Genomic DNA, 20,969 nt, shown 5'->3' with positions numbered 1-20,969 from the left:
AAGAGGGAGAGTTTTATTTCTTCTTTCCCTATTTGGATCCCCTTTATGTCTGCATCTTGTCTTATTGCTGTAGCTAGGCATTCTAATACTAGATTGAAAAGGAGTGGAGAGAGTGGGCATCCTTGTCTTGTTCCTGGAACTCTAGGCTTTGTATATGCTAAGCAGAGTATATAATCTTCAATGATTTTGTAAACAGCATTGTAAGTATCTGATTTCCTTTCTCTACCAAATTTCTCTTTGAAAGAAGCCTAGAAAATGAAGTTTCCACATTTGTTTAAATGCCTAAAGGTAGCATTTGCTTACTTGCACAGTCTTCTAGATAAGACATTATTTCTGATGTTCAACTACTAGGATCTCAATCACTTTTTCATGGTGATATAGGACCTGAGAGAACTCAAAGGGAATGTGAGTGGGTAGATTCCACTAAGCATTTGATTATTTATTCTTGCCCATTAGCCACTCACATGGCATTATAGGATAATTAGCTTTCCTCTAATTGTCAGTCCTGGGGCTTGAACCAGATCTGGGCCTGGGTGCTGCACCTCAGCTCAGTTCAAGGCTAGCCTTCTCCCATTTGAGCCACAGCACCAATTCCAGTTTTTTCTGTTTATGTGGTGCTGAGAAATTGAGCCCAGGGCCTCATGCATGCAAGGCAAGCACTCTACCACTGAGCCACATTCCCAGCCCTGAATAAGGTCTTAATCTCTATGTGGGCTTGTTTTACAGGCATTGGCATTTCAGATCAAGTAAGATTAGCCTCTAAAGAACAACTTGTTTTTTTTTCCAAGGAAGAAGCCTTTATTTGCCTCAGAATGAGCTCATTTTTAGGGTTGTTTGTTATTTTTGCTAAAGATGTAGGCCTTGGCTCAGTGAAAAGCACCCTATCTATTCAATATTTCCTGTGTTGGCCAAACCACTATATATAGTCTTAGACCTTGTTGTTGTTTCTGTCCATGCCATGAACATCTGACTCAGTTCTGATGTGAATTTTTGAGCTCGTTTTGTTCTTGTGAATAGAATATATGTGTGAATGTATATATTTATATACATATATCTATATCTAGATCTATATCTATGTATCTCTCTCTCTCTCTATATATATCTATATATATGGCCAAGGCTAGCACTATGCTATTCAAGCCACAACTATACTTCCTGCTTTTTGGTGGTTAATTAGAGATAAGAAAGTTTCATGGACTTTTCTGCCTGTGCTGGCTATGAGCTGAGATCTTCAGATCTCAGCCTCCTGAGTAGCTAGGATTGCAGGCATGAGTTATCAGCATCTGGCTGACCAAGTTTTATTTTGTCATAAGCTGTTTCTTTTGGAGTTGCACTAGCCCTCTAGGGTCTGTTTTTTTTTATTGCTCGTTTTTAGAGTACTGGAGACTTATCCCAGGACCTTGTGCTTGCTAAGCAACTGATCTACCACTTGAGACACACCCCTAACCCCTTTGCTTTTAAGATAGGGTCTCTTTTTCTTTGGGCTAGTTCCGAATTCAAAATTTTCCAGATTCTGTTTCCTTATTAGCTGGGACTACACATGGATCATCATTTACTCCAGGCCCTTAGTAGTGTTTGTAGAACATAGTCATTATGTCTCCTAGTTATCAAAATGTCTAATTTACCATGACTATGCATCTGTCTTTGACTCCTATTGTGAGTGCTTCTTACTGTCCACTAAGCCTTTACTGTTAACAACTATTATATCTCCCTATATTTCAAATATCACTTAACAACTAGGTTGTATTTTTAATGTTCTTCTAATTTTACTATTGAGGCACCTAAGGCCTAGAGAGATTTAATTACCTGTAGTTGTCCACATCGAATAACTCTTGAAGTTGGAATTTAGGTCTAGGTTTATTTGATTGCTATCATGACCTCTACTCTCTTTATCGAATAATTTCTTTTAAACACAAGTTGGAAGGGAAGATGGCATTACTAGTGAGCTTCATCACAGACAGACTTCATGTTGCGTCTGTTTCAGTTTTGTTTCTATCACACTTGACTTTTCTGCCCATGTTTGGTGGAATGCCTAAACTGGTCTCACTCAAAGCAAATGTTTTCAACCACTATTTGGTTGGATATGAATAAGACAATGCTTCTGGACTAACCGAATATTTGTGGGATGAGAAGTTTAGATGCTAAAGTAAATTAGACCTGTTAGTATTGTTTAAAGGAGATATGGAAGTATAGTAGAACTGTAGTCTTCACATAATCTTAAGGCATACACCAATGCCTTGGTTGGTAGAAACTAAGGTTGGTATTACAATGAGCTGCTGCTACTCTCTGCTTGAGAGTTTTCTTTGACTTTTAGAGCCAGCTTAGCTTAAGGGAGAGGGAGCAGGCCAGAGTATTGGGAGCTTGATACTTATGATAAATACCCTACTTTGATTAATTTAAAACTTTCATATGTTTGGGACTCGTGGAGTATTGTTTGAAGATAAGTTACTAGGAGATGAGGCCCACAATTTGCCTGTTTTTCAAGTATTTTCACATATTTTATTCTTTTAAACATTTGTTATTTTGTAAGCTAGCAGTAAAATATTGCCATCAATATTTTGCTAATTAGCACTGTATGTCTTTTAAAGCTAACTGGAAAATTGTTTCAATGTAAATGATTACAAAACAAAGATGATCATTTCAAATGTCCAATCATGTGATCAATTACAAATTAAATCACTGTCTGACTCTATACAAGATAGATTCATCTTTGAAAAACAACTTGTATAGAATTTGCCTTTTTAACAAGTTTTTAAATACTGCTAAACTTCAAACCACACTTTGATTTGCTAAATCCTATATGTCTGTTTCCTCCCATTTGGATAAATGTGAAGTATACTGCACATTAATTTTTACATTCTTTAGCAAAACTAACCTCTAGTTGCTCATAAATATAAACTTTTAAATAACAAATATTTTATTCTGTTTCTTTGCTGAGTTCCCCAATTTAGCACTCATATCTCCTGTCACCGAACTCAAATAAACTAGTTGCAATCCCATACTAGTTTCATGCTCTTTTGGTAGAAACCTATTTAAGCAGATGAGCCACTTAACTTCTAGAATGGACAGCCCCAACAAGATAGCTGTACTAAGCCCAGTGTTCAGAAATTGTCTGCTGAAATGGTCACCCTCACCTATCTGTTTCAGAGAAGTATCGGTAGGCACAGGTTGAGATGCCGAGAACTTTGCCTATATCGATCCTAAATTGTTTACAAATGAGGGCATAGTTGGCAGTCTTCCCTTGGGGAATCGCCAGGACATTAATTTGAGAGAAAAATGCCATACTTCTACTCTAGAAACTCTATGACCTGTAGTCAATATGAAGCAAGATTTCCCAGTATTCTGGGGGTAATATTTTCAAGAGAGAATTCATGTTGGGAGAGGGTGGGGGAGGACTGGGGAGGGTAGGGAGTAAGACAAAGAGGCTGAGGGACTAAAAAAAAGAAAAATAATCATTCTTGTGAATTCATATCAGAGATCAGGTAATGGTTAGTCACCTGCATTCTTTTACTCTGATTAAATTCCTGCTCCCAATTACACTTCCTTTTAATTTCTTCTTTACCAGCTGTTGACATTCTCTTTGGTTCTCATTAACCCCAAGTTTAAACATAGCATCTTCTGCTTTATTCCCAGGAGCATTACTCTCATAGTTTTTTCAAGTATGTTACACATTTCCTGAGGGTTTGGGTTAAAAGACAAAGTAGAATCAGCTAAAAGAACCTTTCACAATCAGCATCAGATTCACTAAATGGCCCTAGATTGTAACTGGCAGAGACTAAGGCAACTTCTTCCTCTGGAGCTACTAGAAGACTTGAAACCAGAGGTAGACTTTTGACCCGAAGAACGTGATATGACCTATAGGTAGCCATAGTCTATCATTGCTGCTTTTGGTATTAGCTGAACTGGTCTTACCTTTCTTGCATCTTCTCAATAGAACAGCATCTATGTAGTCCTCAACAGCACATATTTGTTATAATTTAAGATTGTATTTACAGCTATTTACTTTCTAGGAAAAATGGAAAACTATTGAGTACTTTGGGGAATGTTTACCCATCTTGAAGACTGTTGGCTATTTTTGTTTTTGTTTATTTTAATCTACTTGGGCCTTGTACCCATTTCACCCATTCCAGTCAATAATGTACTCTTGTTTTGTTATACACTATAACTTCTCTTTTCTTTCATCTTTCATAAAATCTTCTGATAGAAACATGTGTGTGCATGTGTGTGTTTTTGTGTGTGTTTGTTTGTATATGTAATCTACTGGTCTAAAGAGAACCTCTTAGCTTTGCTGCCACCAGTAATTTATGTAACCATTGTACGGCATTTTTGTGTTTAAGGTACAAATTAACGTTTTACATAGCATTTATCTCTGTCTTCACAAATTGGGGGAGATTAAATGAACAAATATATGAAAGTCACTTAGCACATTGTTAACTGCTCAGTAAATGGTTGTTATAGTAATTTTCTGGCATTAGTGATTGCGTTGGTTATATCATGTTGCTAACATGCTTCCTCAGTATTGCAAATAGTAATCATGCAAAAATATTATAATAATTTATATTATGTTAGGATATATTTTCCCACCAAACTCCTGTCTTAGAGAAAAAGCCAAAGCTCTTACAATGCCCTACAAGGCCCTGATACTGGTCTTCACTCAGTCACTTCCAGTCACACTTTCCTACTTCCCCTCCAATCTTGAGCTCAGAGTTTCTTGGAGCCTTTGCACTGCTGTTTTCTCTGCTGGGAATTATCTTGTTGTACCAGAAGTCTACAGCTTCTGTAAGTCAGGAGAAGGTTTACTCTTATTATTGAGGCCCTGGAACTCCTATGAAACCAGGCATGCCTCAACCTACTTCATCCTCCTAAGTCCTTCAAATGGATATGTATGTATGTATGTGTGTGTGTGTGTGTGTGTGTGTGTGTGTGTGTGTGCGCGCGCGCTCACACATATTACTTTATATATTCTGTTGTATTGCATCTTTATATATCTATTGCTCAATTATTTATCACCTATTTCTCTCCACTAGGAAGTGTAAGTTTTGTGAAGGAAGGAATATAGGTTTTGTGTGTGTGTGTGTATGTTTTTGTTTTTTTTTTTGGACTTAAAATTGTGCTTGGCTTTCAGAATGTGTGTAATAAACTCCGTTGAAAAAATCCCTAAATGCTTGTTCATTTAAGATACAAAGTAACTATTATTAGAGAGAGCATTCAAATCAGAGTAAAAAGTTGTATAACAGCTTTGTGACATAAGAAGACTGAATTATAAAGTACAACTTTATTTTGTAAAATATTAGAAACTTTCTTCATGGCAATTTTAATTTTTACCAACTAAATGTCTTTTTAATTTTACAGTTCACTTTAACTTTTAACTTCCCCTAAATATTTGTCTGTTTTGCTCTGCATGGATATTGACACTTACTTAAAAAGGCAATCTCGGCTAATTGTATAACCACCAACACCATGCTGGGGTGTTAATACAGTTTGGGTTTACTGAGAAAAAGGCTGCTTTGTATTTCTTCCATTCCCCTGATTTTCAGTTGGAACTGATCCAATTATTGACACTACTTAGTTTGTAAAATTTCCTGGATTCTGAGGAGAGAGGAGCTGGCTGAACTGAAGCTCCGATATGCAGGGCACATTTACATGCAGAAGGAAACAGTGTCAGTTGTAACCACTATCCATGTAGGAAACTGGAACAGAGTCCAAAGAGCAAATAATTGTGGTGATTAAACTGATAAGTTGGTGACACAGAGGAAAAAAGTACAAATTGAAGTTTCAGCAACAGGTGTAAGACATGTCGTCTTTCCTTTCCTGGTATACTTAGGAAAGTAATAGGATAGGTTAATTACATGATAAAAATACCCAAAGTCCAGCTGGAGCTCCCCAGTCCCTATCTGTTGCTTACTTGCTTTCTATTCTCTTACTTGAGATGTTGAGATCTTTAGATTGTTATGGTTTCACTTTCAGTTGTGTTGCCTTTTAGCGTCCAAATCAATCAGCTCTTAATGCAGGTTTAAACCAGGCCTGTTTCTGCATTCTGTTCTACATTTTTCTCCATGGTTCAAGCTGATGATTAAACTGTTAAGTCATTATAAACTGAACTGTGCATGCATTTTAATGATATATAATCAATAGTGGCATCACAAATGTATAATATACTGTATATATCTATATGTATGTTATTTATCTGTTCCTACTTCAAGAATCTTATGAAAATAAAAGAGGAAATGATTTGAAATGATTTCAAACACATGAAAAAGAGTCTTTGTCTCCAAATAGAAAGTTGAGTCATAATAAAAGCCATGCTGTGGGGCTGGGAAGGTGGCTCAGTGGTTAGGGTGCTTGCCTTGCATGCATGAGGCCCTGGGTTTGATTCCTCAGCACCACATAAGCAGAAAAAGCCAGAAGTGGCACTGTGGCTGAAGTGGTAGAGCGGTAGCCTTGAGCTGAAGATCTGAGGGACCACACCCAGGCCAGAGTTGAGGCCCACAACCGACAAAAAAAGAAAAGAAAAAAAAAGCCATGCTTTAATTAGCTAGGTTCTGATGGTTTACACCTGTAATCCTAGCTACTCAGAGGATGAAGATCCAGAGGATCATAGCTTGAGGCCAGCCTAGACAGAAAAAAGTTCTTTAAAATAACTTTAAATTTACTAGAAAATAATGTGTAAGTGGTGTGGCTCAAGTGTGAGAGTACTAGCCAGGTAAGCCTGTCCCAAGCAGTCTGGAGGCCAACAGTTCAAAGTATTGGTTTTGTCAAAAAAAATGCACTTCAGTATTATAGAAATTGCCCCTTTATAAACACATATCAATTTAATTTGGCCTTGCTCTCCTTCCTTATTTAATAGCGATTAGCCATTATGTATGTGCTAGGCAACGAACTAGGAATTCGGTTCTGGGCTGGTATCAAGGATTCTTTGGCAGTCTTAGGCTGTCCTGAGGTAGCTACTTAACAGTACTCAGTTGTGTAGTTGGAGTCAGGCTGCCTTTGGTTGTTTGTTGGTCATGGAGAAGATGAGGCTGGTTCCTTGCATTTGAGCTCTCATGGATAAGATGTTTCCAGGGTAAGATGCTGTATTCATTGGCTAAGGAGTATCAATCACTTGTTATAGTTCAGGGAATTCATTAAACACATATGGACATGCCCTCTCTGTATGAGAGATATTTATATAGAGAGACAGATATAGATAGATTGATCATATAGCTTCATTTTTCTCCCTAGATTTTAGAATTATTTAATTTTTTGGGGGGGGTCTGGTCGTGGGGCCTGAACTCGGCCTGGGCGCTGTCCCTCAGCTCTTCAGCTCAAGGCTAGCGCTCTACCACTTGAGCCACAGCGCCACTTCTGGCTTTTTTTTCTTTTTGCTCATGTGGTGCTGAGGAATCGAACCCAGGGCCTCATGCATGCAAGGCAAGCACTCTACCACTGAGCCACCTTCCCAGCCCCTTAATTTTTTTCTTATTATTCCTATTTGGAGTTCTATGTTTTAGCTTATAACATTAAAAGTTTGCATTTTATATTGAAGCAAACTGCTTTTATGGCAATAATCTATATTTATACAATACAAAAATAAATGTCTGTCTAAGAATCTGAGAAGACTGATACATTGAAAACTACACTAAAACTGCATGCAACAGGAAGATGAAATGCTTTCTAAAGGAAATTGAATACAACTATGATATTATTTCCTACAGAGCATTAGCCAGACAGAAATGACAGAAAAATCGCTCCTTACCTGATCGCCTATTTTGAACTCTGAATAGAGTCAAGAATTCATACATCTTATTACTGGTGTTTCCTGGTATCATTTCTCTGCATCCAGTTCTTTTTCATTGACTGTGCATCTGGGGGTGGCTACCTGACATTTCTCTGTTTACAAATTTGTTCATTTCAAGTAAAAAATTTAATGCTTGGACTTTGACTACAGAATATTGGGCAAAATGCTTCAATGGCACACAGGAAACATTTGAACTTTGCATTGGTTTTCCACATTACAGCAAGAAGATGGAGTCTCTGACTAAACTTGACCTGTATTTGAGATTGAGTGTTGTATTAGTTCAGTTTGGAGTCCTTCCTTGAAAACTTGTCCATCATAGTCAGGCTCAGGGTTGAGTTTCTCAAAATGATTTTAGACTGTTAAAAAATACATTGTACAGTAGCACTTAACAGTCCTTGAGAAAAATGATACATGTGAGACATGATGGATTTTAGAAATTATATCAGCACCCTCTAGTTAGCGTTGCTTTACTTTTTCTGTTATAAATCAGGAGTTTGCAATTTTGACAGGTAATTTTTTTTGTGTGTGTCAGCGAAAATTTGACTCAGGTTTTTCAACTGTATTAAACTGTAAATGAAGATTCTCTCAAGTTACTCATGTATTTTTCCTTAATATGAGAGTTGAAGTGCTAAATTTTTGTCTTTTCGACTGATGAATGTGGTGGTAAGCAGAACAGATCTGTCTCTTTTACATGTGGAATAAAGGGATAACTTAGGTATTTATTTAAAATTAAATTGTTGATATTCCAGAAGGAAATTAGTATTGTTAATTCATAGTATAGGAATCATTTAAAAATAAACTAGTGGTGAATGCTAAGATTTTTAATACAAATCTAAAGTGAACTAGCCTTTTTCTTCATTTCAGCTGTTGATGACAGATCAATTTCAGCCTTGTTTTGAAACTATCCACTTGGGTTCTAGGATAAGTCTTACTACAACTCTGTTAAAGTTGAAGGGATCTGTGTGAGACCTTACTATCAGAACTAGTATGTTAATAAGTGTAACATTCTTATATAGGTCATTGCCAGGAAAACTTTTCTTAGAAATTTAATAGTTCTACAAATAGTTGGCCCAAATAATTGACAGACTTCATGTCCTTATATAAATTCAGGAAACAGTTTTAACTAGGCTTTAACATTTTAACTTTGACTTTAACATTTGCCATGTGTTTTCATTTAGAACACTTGGAATTATTATTATTTCAGAAGGGGAGATACTTTGCATTCTTTGTTGGAATAATACACAACATTATATTTTGTGTACTAGTAAGTATTGAGGCCCAACTTCCATTTTGATCCACCATTTATTTGAACCTTTAATTAATTACTTCTCTCTTCCTTCCTTGCCCTCCCAATCTCAAAAAATAATTTTTATCCGGGACAATTCATTTTGTCTTTCTTGACAACTCATTTTGTCTTTATAATAGAAGTAATACAGGCATCACATGGCAGAACACACTTTATGTTCTTTCCCATATAGCTCATTTACTTAATTACTGCTAAATTTGCATATTACATTTTTATATGTATCAGTACTAGGGCCAAGACATTGTTCATTAGCTTTTTGCTCAAGGCTACAACTTGAGCTATTGATCCACTTCTGGCTTTTTTGGTGGTTAATTGGAGATAAGAGTATCTTGGACTTTTTAGCCTGGGCTGATAAGGAGTCTTTTTCTACAGTGATCCCAAGATCTTAGCTTCCTGAATATCTAGAACTGTGGGCTTAACTTGTATATTAACACTTTTAAAGAAGTAGTTTCATTGAATATCCCAACATTTCTGTGTGGCTTTTAAGTTTTTAAATATATATATATACATACACACACACATACACACGCATATATATGTAGATTTAGAAATTTCACAGGGAAAGTAGATTAGAAAACTTTTTATAACAAGATATGTATAGATTCAAAGGCAGTTGCCAGTAATAATTCAGAGAAAATATTGTAACATATTAAATAACTGTACAATAATTATAGCACAATTAGGAAATCAAAGTCATTTTACCATGGCTTATCCACATAAAATAAAATTTAACATTTACCATTTTAAGTGTGTAAGTAATTAGCATTAAATGGATTCAAAATATTTTATAACCACTAGCCATTTTCTGTATTTTCCATTATTATATACTCATTTCTCCTTCTTCCTAGACACTGGGAGTTTTGTTCTAATTCTTTTCCCTAAGAATCTGCCTTTGCACTCATGACATCACACAATGTTTGCCCTTGTGTGAGTGGCTTGTGTCTCTTAGTGTAAGTTTTATCTATGCTTTTGACACATATATGAGTTGTTTGCTTTGAGACAGGAATTTGTGTTATATATATGTATATATATATACATATAAAATCTATCTATCTATCTAATTACTCCCTTACAAAATACTTGATTTTGCAAGTATTTCCTCTTCATCCTGTGGTTAAATTTTCTCCTGAAAATGTAATTTGGCACACCATAGATTTATACTTAAAGTCCAGTTTATCTAAATTTATCTGAACCCCACTTGATCTTGGTATATATTCCATTAAATATGGTGCTGGATTTTGTCTGCTAGTAGTTTGCTGAGTTTTGCATCAGTATTGCTGAAGAATATTGGTCTGCTGTATTCGCCTTCATCCTTTTGGGCAAGGAGTAGGGGAAAGTATTGGGGTTTGGACTCTCAGGACTCAGAGCTTCTTAGACAAGCACTCTACAGCTTGGGTCATAACTCCATGTCTTTTTGCCTTTATTTTTCAGGTAGGATCTCACATATTTTGCTATGTAAGCCTGAGGTCATGGTCTTTCTACCTCCACTCCTACCTAGTTTGGATGACAGATGTGAACTACCATTTCCAGCTTATTTTTGAGATAATGTTTACGTTTGCTTTGGCTGACCTCAAACAGTGATCTTCCCATCTCAGCCTTATTTATAGCTAAGATTACAGGAAGGGAAAGATTTGGTTTTATTTCTCCTACAAATGTTTAGTGGATACACATGGAACCATCTGGTCCTATGCTTTTCCTGTTGAGTGATTTTTGATTACTGATTCAATGTCTGTACTAGTTATAGGTCTGTCCAGATTTTCTATGTCCTCAATGTTCATTTTTGGCAGACATTGGGTTTCTGAGAAATTGACTGTTTCATCTAGCCTATCCAATTAGTTGGCACAAAAATGTTCTTAGTATTCTCTTAGAATTTTTTCCTAAGACACTAGCAAGGCTTTTGCTGAATTTCAAAATGAATTATTGTGCTTTTATTTTTACTCACTTATGGCCCAGCACAAAGTCATTCCCTAAGTGCCTGTGTGCTCCTTTAAATTACCAGCTGTTAGGAGACACTTTGCTTGAATCATAGAAGCCTTAAATAGGGGTTTCTTTACCTAGTAGAGTATCTAGAGGAGTTGAAAATAGTCAATGGAAGTTTGAGTAAAAAGCATTATTTTAAGAATAAAAAATATTAATCACATTGAATTCCTTATTCCTTTTCAACCCAGACAACTTAATTCACTTTGCTCCTTCTCAGGTCTCAACTAACTCTGGGCATGCACAATAACATTATTCATGTAAATATTTGATTTGCTTACCCTAATGTTTATTTCATGTTTACTTGAAGTAGCCTAAGTGACAGCAGTAGTTCAAATTCCCTTTCTTAAGTTTCTTTTTTTTTATTTACATGTTTTATTTGGAAATGTTTATACCAGAACAGTGAAATTAAATTTTGGAGACAAGGATATCATTAGCTTAGTTACCATCAGTTTATTATAAAAGGGAGATATGGAAATTATTTACATGAATGTCACCATCCCTAAATAAGAAATAATCCTTGTCATCTAGAACTACTTTGGTGCCTCCATATTCTGGGCGAATAATTTTATCTCCCACTTTCACAGTAACTGGCTGAATCTCTCCACCCTTTCCTTTAGAGCCCTATCCCACAACCACTACTATGGCTTGCAATACTTTTTCTTGAGACTGTTCTGGAAGCATAATGCTCCTTTGGTTACAGTTTCTACTGCATGCCTTTCAACCAACACTGGGTCAAACAGAGGAATGAACTTCCTAAATGCTTGTCCGGCCATGACTCTTCGAGGTCGCCACTCGGACTCTGCTCTCACGCCCCTTTCTTAATTTTCTAAAGAGAGCAGTTAAAAAAATAATTTTTACCCAATATTTGCCTTTTGTTTTGATATTTAGCGTTATATCTCTAAAATGCACGTTTGTAACTATGTTTCTTTTTTTATTGTGAAAATACTGTCCAGTGGCATTACAATTACATGGGCAAGATAATGAGTACATTTCTTATCAAGCATTGTTGTAACTATGTTTCTTGAGTTCAGTTTTCAGCCAATTTATCTTTGTTCCATTTCCCCATAGTATTCCCTAATAAACTGGACCTTTCCTATCATTCAGCTTTCTTGTATAATTACATAAAAATGGTGATATAGGAATATATTGCTATGTTCAGAAACTATGCACCAATAAATATATTATTTTATCTATGAAAAAGCTATTCAAGCACAGACTATCTATCGATCCTCCTTTCTTTTCTATCCTCTTCTGCCTTTCCCCTTCCCCTTCCCCTTTTCCCTTCCCTTTCTTGTGCAACCCTAATTTCCCCTGAGCTAATTGTTGCATTTGTAAATATTTGCTTGATTTTCTTTGTGCTTATTGTTAATACAATCCAGATTTTTGTCTGTTAATTAAATATTCTCTCGAGGTATTCAGAAAAATTTGGTATTCTATCACTTGTTCTTTTCATGAGATCTCTTCTGGAACTTTCTGACCTCTGAACCAGTTATCCTGTAGCTTTGACCCATACTCTTGGTTATCCTGGCATCTTCCTTATTTCCATCATGGGAAGTCTCTTCCCCTCTCTCTTGTCTTCTTTTGCTTCCTATACCCTCCGCTCTGCTCATTTGTAATTTCATGTACTCATTTTGGTGCCACTCATCCCTTTGTATCTTTCTAAGAAATTTGGACCTCAAATTTTTGTCATTTTGAATCTGAAAATCTTTGTTCTTCCTTTTTGTTTTGTTGGTGGTTTCACTGACAATAGAGTTCTAGGTTGAATTCTCTCACAGTATTTTGGAAATTGTTTTTCCTTTTCATTTTGCTAGTTCATAGTACACTCAGGCCCTGAAATTTCTCAAAAGTGTGCCTTAATATAGATCTTTTTTTTTTTTGAGGGGGGTCCGGTTGTGGGGCCAGAACTCTGGGCCTGGGCACTGTCCCTCAGCTCTTCAGCTCAAGGCTAGCGCTCTACCACTTGAGCCACAGCGCCACTTCCGGCTTTTTTCTTTTTGCTTAGGTGGTGCTGAGGAATCGAAGCTAGGGCCTCAGTCATGCAAGGCAAGCGCTCTACCACTGAGCCACCTTCCCAGTCCATAGATCTATCTTTATCCACTGGGGTTAGCTTCTTGAAACACATTCCCTCTGTACTGCATGTTCTTTTTACACAGGGAAAAATTTAGAACTATGTTGCTGATATATTTTTAATCATGCCTATTTATCCTTATAGAATTTGTACAGTTTGCTATTGGATCTACTGGGATAGACTTTTTCTGTTATATGTTATACTTGTGTATTTTGCATTTTATACTTTGCTATTGTAAGTTTTATTTCCAAGACTTTTTCTTTTACATTTATATTTATAGAGTTATTAGTAAATGTTCATCTCTTTTATTCTTTTTATCTCTATTTAAAAATTGTCTTGTCTTTTATGTCATGGTTGCAAATCTTTTCATATCTCCCTGATATTAAAAGCATGCTACTGAAAGTTTTGTTGCTACTCATTTGATCAGTTTGCGCTTTTTTTTTTTTTTTTTTTGCTAGTACCAGGGTTTGAACTCATGGCTTTACAGTCATTCAGCTTTTTTTGTTCACAACTTTGTCACTTAAACCATGCCCCTCACATTTGTGCTGGTTAATTGGAGATGAAGTCTTCAACTTTTCTGTTATGGCTGGCTTTCAGGTCTTAGCCTCTTGAATGCAAGGCTTTCAGCATCTAGCTTTGTTTCCCTTTTATAAAATGTTGGCCTTGGCAGGTTGAACTCAAGGCCTGAGTGCTGTCTTTGAGCTTCTGTGCTCAAGGCTAGCATTCTACCAGTTGAGCCTCAGCTCCTCTTCTGGCTTTCGGTGGAAAAAAAAAAATCAGACATAAGAATCTCACCAACGTTCCTGCCCACACTGGCTTTAAACCATCATCTTCAGATCTCAGCCTTCTGAGTAACTAGGATTACAGACATGAGCCACTGTCTGCTTAATTTTAAAATTTATTATTATTAATGGATTTCCTCAGCTATTTTGTAATATTTGTCTGTATGCTGACATGTACAATTTAAGAGACAAAGAAGCTAGATTAAAAGTTTTTAATAAGACAAAATGGAGAGTTTTGTAAGACAATTAATTTAAGGCATTTAATTAGAGAAACTTCAGAGTTAGAATTTTGAGTTTTTTAACTTGAGCTCATCAGATATTCCAGGGACTAGACTGTCTAGTTTCTCCTAAACAGGGAAGCACTAGCATTGAGAACAAAGATGTGGTTCAGCATCCATAACATTTACCTAATCTATGTGCATTGTGTATTTCCTCTGCCAACTGTCCAGAAAGCTTTTGTTTTATTTTCTATCTTTGAAGAGAGATGTTTGATTGGCTAAGACAGGTCCAAGAATGAAATCTGGGTATCCTATTGATTTAGGGAGTGTGATTTTAAGCTGATCTTTTTTTGGCTTTAATCTTTCACTCATCTCTGAGTGAAGAATTTGTAAGCAAAGAATTCTTTCCTCTTATTTCTCAGTGAACATATTATCAATACAATCAATTCCTTTTAAAATTTAGAATTGATCAATATTCATTTGGTTGGCTATTTTGCGCTTCATTTCATCATTAATTCAAATACTGTCCTTTATTTCCCCCTCTAATTACCTTTCCTCTTTTTCTTTTCTTTCTTTTTTTTTTTTTTTTTGTCAGTCGTAGGGCTTGAACCTGGGCCTGGGCGCTGTCCCTCAGCTCTTCAGCTCAAGGCTAGCACTCTACCACTTGAGCCACAGCACCACTTCCGTTGTTTTTTCTGCTTATGTGGTGCTGAGGAATTGAACCCAGGGCTTCATGCATACGAGGCAAGCACGCTACCACTGAGCTACCTTCCCAGCCCCTTTTCTTTCTTATTTTATTTTTTTCTATTTCACTACTGGGGATTGAACCCAAAGCTTTGTGCTTTTGCTAGGCAATTGCTATATAACTTGAGCTATGTCCCCAGCTTTAGTTCTGTTTTTGCTGCTGCTGTTGTTTGTTGTTGTTATTGTTGTTGTTGTTGGGATAGGGTCTTACTAACTTTGACTTGGATGACCTCAAACTCCCAATTATCTTGGAGGTAAGTCATATTCGACCACACACCTTTTATAATAAATTCTTTTCATTCTCTTTCTTCTCATGCATTCTGGTTAACAGTCAGCATCCCTCAGCTCTCACTAAAGACACTTTTGTGCTGAGAAATCCACAGTAGGCTTTGATCCTTGAGTTATTTGACTTCTCCGAAGATTTGTCTGTGTTATTTACTGTCATTCTTGGCCTTATTTCTGGCCTCTGAAAGTTTTTGAGTTTTTCCTAATTCTGCATCTCCTGCTTCTCTCATGATTTCTTCTTTTAGCTGATAACACACAAGACCAATAATATCAATCTACCATATAAAGTAAATACAAATAATGCAATATTATTGCATTTACCTTAATATATCACATGTGTGTATACACACATATACAATCATACCCATAAAATGTGACAAATCATCCTGTTATCTAGTTTGGGTGCATTCTTTTAGAAAAATTTTCCTGTACTGGATGATTTCACCTTTTTAATTGTATGATGGTCTAGAAGCCATACCTAAAATAACTGATGTTCTTTTTTCTTTTTATCAAATGGCCAAGTTCAAAGTCCTTAGTTAATCCCTGACTCCTTGTAGCTTAAAATAATGACTTAAAGCCAGGCACCAATCGCTCACATTTGTAAACTCATCTATTAAGGAGGCTGAGATCTGAGGATCACAGTTCAAAGCCAGCCTAGTCAGGAAAGTGCATGAGAGACTTTTTATTAACAGTTACCACCAAAAAGTAAGAATTGGAGCTGTAGCTCAAATGGTAGAGTGCTAGTGCCTTTTTGGTGGTTGGAGATAAGAATCTCATGGACTTTCCTGTCCTGGCTGGCTTCGAACCATGGTCTTCAGATTTCATTTTCTTGAGTAGCTAGGATTACAAGAGTCAGCCACTAGCACTAGGCTAAAATTCAGTTTTTAATGGGTTGAACACAGATAAAAAAAAATACCAAGGCAGATTAGTAGTGGTATAATAACCAATCATTTTATACCAAACTGCATTCTCTTAATGATGTAGGCCTCTAAAAATCTTGGTATGCTAATTTGTATGTATGACAGTAGTATTATTAGCATAAAAAGCATATTGCTTAGTATTATTAATTGTATTTTAACTGCACAACCACCTTAATCTCATAGTAGGGCAGAATCTCTAAGTCTAATATTTTAGATTAAGGTTTAGATTGTAGAAAAGGAAATAGAAAATTAAAGTTTGTCTGTTTTTTTAAGAAAAATGAGAAATGTTTGTTGTTACCTTTACTGAGTAGGTATACTGGTGATAAATTTCATCTTCCTGATAATTTTATTCTGTTTATCCACATGAAATTTTTTTTTTTTTGGTCCAGTCATGGGCCTGAACGCTGGGCCTGGGCACTGTTGCTCAGCTCTTCAGCTCAAGGCTAGCATTCTACCACTTGAGCCATAGCACCACTTCCAGCTTTGTTTTTTTCTGCTAATGTGGTGCTGAGGAATTGAACCCAGGGCTTCATGCATGCATGCATGCAAGCACTCTACCACTGAACCACTTTCCCAGCCCATGAAATTGGTTTTATGTTACAAAAGGATACCTCTTAATTTGCAGCATTATTATTATCTTTGAATAAAGTAATAGTGCCAGGTAGAGATGTGTAGATGTAGAATCATCTTATAGGTAATCACTTGAATTAACTTACTTGTACATTTACTAACAGTGAAGGCAAATATGGCCATTTAAATGGGATCAGGAATATCCAATTCCTGTGTTCATTCGAATGGGTGAGTACTTTCCAAGAGTGAAGCTTGATTGTCTACCTACATACTTTCTGATTCTTTGGGGCTCTTCACTTTCTGGTTGGTTCATAGATACTTGTTTTCTTTTGATTGAGGTCATTTTGGTCCTTCCAAAATCCTCAAAGGGAAGTATAATATTGTAATGGTTGGCTATACAACTAAATTGAGGAAATCTACAATGAGGAATTGCTTCTCAATATATTGCACTTACTTCTTTAGAAAGATAAATTAGGTACTCTTTCTGCCCTATTACTAATGATTTGAGAGTTCTAACCTTCCCAAACTACTTAAGCCAAACAGTTAATGATATTTAGGCTTCATGTACTATTTCATTTAAAATGAACCCCCAAGGTAGTCATTCCAAAAATTGTAAGAAATTGTTTCTCTATAAACATATTTATTTCTTTTAAAAAAAGGTAAAAGTAAACTTTTATTATCAGTAGTTAAAATTACATATAGAAAAACCGAGGGGAAAAAAACCAGCAAATAACCTTCAAGGAGAAGGAAAAGACTTCTAGTGCTTGAGCTGGTATTCAGTAGAGCTCAGGAATTTCTAAAGTCTCTATGTCCACACCCAAAGTTGTGCCAATATTTTAATTACAATTACAGTAAGATTTATCTGCTGGAGCTAAGTTGCTTTCTGCCAGTCAGGGTGGGTCTATATGAGAAAAGGACAAAGTCTGTAGAGCCTGCTAAGGTATCTCAGGAGCAGGGAGGACTGTCACAGATGAGAAGTCCAAATGTCCAAGTGACCTGGGCAATTTTGAGATAGAGGTCAGTGTTGAGAACTGCTTCTTCAGACATCAGCTACTGGTGGCAGAGGATTCTCTTCATACGCATTGGTCAGAGACGCCTCGTGATGCCAAACTGCTTTAGCATGTGATGGAATTTCCTCCTCTTCCTCTGGTGGAATGGCGTCTGTGTCAGATACACTGCGCAGATCAAGCTCGGCTGCAGCCAGTTGAGGCTCTTCCTCTTCTGACACAGGGGCAGGAGAGTCTGTCTCAGATGCTGTGGACACAAAATCCTCCAGATACAGATCATCTGCCCCCTGTCGTGCCCCTTCAGCCACCTCTGCGGGTGAAAACTGTGCTTCCTCAAGTGGTGAGGGCGGAGCCACAGTGAGAGCCACAGGGACTGCGCCCTGCGCTCTTTCTTCCTCCTCTGCCTTGGATGGAGAGGCGCCAGCACACGCCATGGGCAGATCGTGGAGATGCAGAGCGGCTCCTCCCAGTTGTGCCTCTTCAGATGATGCCTCTGGTGGGGTACCATCTGTCTCGGCGGCTAGAGGCAGATCCACCAGGAGACCCACATGGGAGCAAGGCAGCAGTGGCCCTTCTTCAGGCCCAACTGGAGATTCACCTGTCTGAGATGAAGTGGCCATCTTGGCATCCATGGCAGCTGGAGCCCATGCTGATTCTTCAGCTGCTGCTGCCGCAGCCCAACACAGCTTCACCTTCAGTGGAGTGGGCTCAGCCCAATGGGCGTCCACCGCAGTTGGCACCTGGGATTGGCGTGGAGGAATCACAGCAGGGTCCCCATCCCTGCTGTCCTGGGCAGGACTGACAGAAGTCACCTGCCGGTCTCTCCAGACAAAGGGCCAGAATCTTCTTCTGGGTCTGCTCTGGGGTTTGGGTCTGGTTCGGGGGTTGATCCAGTGTCTGCAGGTGTCCACTAGGCGCTCTCTGCAGGATCTCCTGGAGTCTGAACCTGTGAAAATCGGAAAACAACAAGAAAACATGGCGTTTTCCTTGCTGTCGCTGGGCAAGTTTGCCAGTTAGGGGCAGCTTTGGAATATGGCTGCCTGGCTACCCGGGTTCCAAGTTCTCTAGTCTTGTCAAGGATGAGGTCACTTCCTAAGCCCCTCCTCCAACAGGAACCCCACAAAGTACCCCTGACTTTTCCTCATGAGACATTCACTATTCACACAACTGGACACAGTTTTATCAATATACCCCACCATTCATGAAAAGGCCTGGGTGCAGACAATGCCTCAGTTTTCTGGAGAGGGAGGTGAATTTAAACTGTTTAATATCTAGGTCTATGAATCTTGTGGTGTGTGCGTGAGATCCCCAACATTTGTGTTACTTGTTACTAATGCAAAGAAAACAAATAGAGATAAAATGATGACAGGATGTAATACCATAAGGAAAAACCCCTACAAATTCTTCGAAGCCCTATTGTCTACTTGAGAGACAGAGCACTCACCAAGATGCCAGAATTTCCATAGAAAGAAAATCTTGCAGTCCCATCTTACAGAAGTGGCTAAATTGTAAGAAAAAGAGATTTTATTTTGCTCATGGCTCTGGTCCAAGATTGAGAGACACCTCTGAATCCTTGTTGAGGAACTATGGCAAGGGACAAAGAGCCTGAAAGTCCCCTCGTGAACCTGGATCTTTTGGCAGTCCTACACTGTGGTAACCATTAATCCACTCATCCATTAGTCTTTAATCCCATGAGTAGATGAATCCAATCATGAAGGCAGAGCTCTAATCATCTCTTAGATGTCTTATCTGGTCCCAGCTCTCAACAGGTTACCAGGGAATTAGATTTCCACCTGAGGTTTAGAATAGACACATCATATTCAGATCAGAGCACATCATATCCTTTATTAATTTTCACAAGGCCACTTCTTCCCTTGATAACCTTTTGCTAGTTGCAGAGAGTAGAAAGATGAAAGGTTTTGTTCTTTCTCCTGCCAGTCTTGGCTTCACCACATTTCTCTAGATTCTGCTTCTAAGCCAATCAGCTCCTTGCTCTGCTTATGGCTGTCTGCCAATAATGTTTTAGATGTGGCTGGGAAAAGCCACCAACCCTCTGCCAGATCCAGAAGTTCTTTGGTTTTCATTTTACCTCCAGATGTCAGTTATGAAAACTGCTCCACCACAGACCAACTCTGGGACTATTTTTTTTTTTCCTGTCCTGATGATTAGTTTCCTTCCACAGCTGTTTGTTCAATATTCTTCCAACCACCCATTTCTAAAGCCAGTGCTATTGACCAGCTCAGATTTCTTGTTATTTATTTCTTTTATACCATGACAGACCTGTATAATTTATAACTAGAATGATTTGTGTAGCCTTTAAATATCCATTGTTCTTATAGTCTTCTCATTCATTGTCTTTATGAAGTGAAAATTTTATGCTTATAGTAAAATCAAGTACAAGGTTTATTCTCAGAAGCATACAGTGTGACAATGTATTTAATATCTCCAAGAGAAGGAAGAAATTATGTCATAGGGAGAGATCAAGTAAGGATCAGGCAATTAAAGTTTGGGAAACAGAAAGCTTCAAGGAAGGGTTGCCTGGAACAGATCTTTGAAGATGGTATAGGTGGGATTTGAGATGAAATGAACCGTCCCCCCATCCCCCAACTCCCACTCCTGCTCTGGGAATATCTATCTCTTGGCTACATAGCATCCAATATTTGTTCTCCTTTTATTTTTTAGTATTGAATGCTTACTTACATTTAGGCCTATACTTTATCCAGTTAGAGATGATTTTTTCCAGCTTCCCTTGAGGCTGGTTGTATCCATGTGACTATGCTCTGGGCAGCATGTTGTGTTAGGCCTCTAAGAAAGCTGCCTGTGAGGCAGAGATTCATGTGAGGATATATCCTTTCTCTTTGCCCCCACCCCCCTGCCCCACTTTTTTATTTTTTACCACCTGCCATCTAAACACATGGAGGCCCAGCAGCAGTCTTGGATTCTGAGGTGACTTTGAGGGGTGTAAGTCATGTGAAAGAATTTCTAATGATGAGGGAGGCCAAATCAGCCCTACACTACTTATATCCTTTTATGTATTTATATGATGGGGAACCAAACATCTGCTCTGAGCCACTGGTATTTTTTGGATTTTCTTTTTATAGTCAGTCATACCTAATGCTAATGATGCACAGAACATATTGAATCTGAATTAGCAACAGAATATACAGGTGAAGATGTTCAATAAGCAATTGAAAATAAAAATGAATAGAGAAGTAAGTAAAATTAATAATAGTATTGAATTATTATACTCCAGGTCTTTATTTTTTATTTTTTTATTTTTTAGGGGGTCTGGTTGTGGGGCCTGAACTCTGC

The 20,969-nt window shown here is 37.6% G+C and overlaps 1 protein-coding gene and 1 pseudogene across 1 annotated transcript in view; one reads left to right on the top strand and one right to left on the bottom strand.

The window, feature by feature from the left end:
* Window positions 1–20,969, top strand: part of Macrod2 (MACRO domain containing 2) — a 1,827,576-nt gene that overhangs the window by 321,566 nt on the left and 1,485,041 nt on the right. The gene's annotated exons all lie outside the window — the stretch shown is intronic.
* LOC105981434 lies at window positions 10,303–11,836 on the bottom strand (annotated as a pseudogene).

Source organism: Dipodomys ordii, unplaced genomic scaffold (genome assembly GCF_000151885.1).
Source record: "Dipodomys ordii isolate 6190 unplaced genomic scaffold, Dord_2.0 Scaffold13, whole genome shotgun sequence".
In the NCBI taxonomy this organism is placed as follows: Eukaryota; Metazoa; Chordata; class Mammalia; order Rodentia; family Heteromyidae; genus Dipodomys; species Dipodomys ordii.
The sequence above is the reverse complement of the archived record's forward strand: the minus strand, read 5'-3'. Positions and strand labels throughout refer to the sequence as shown.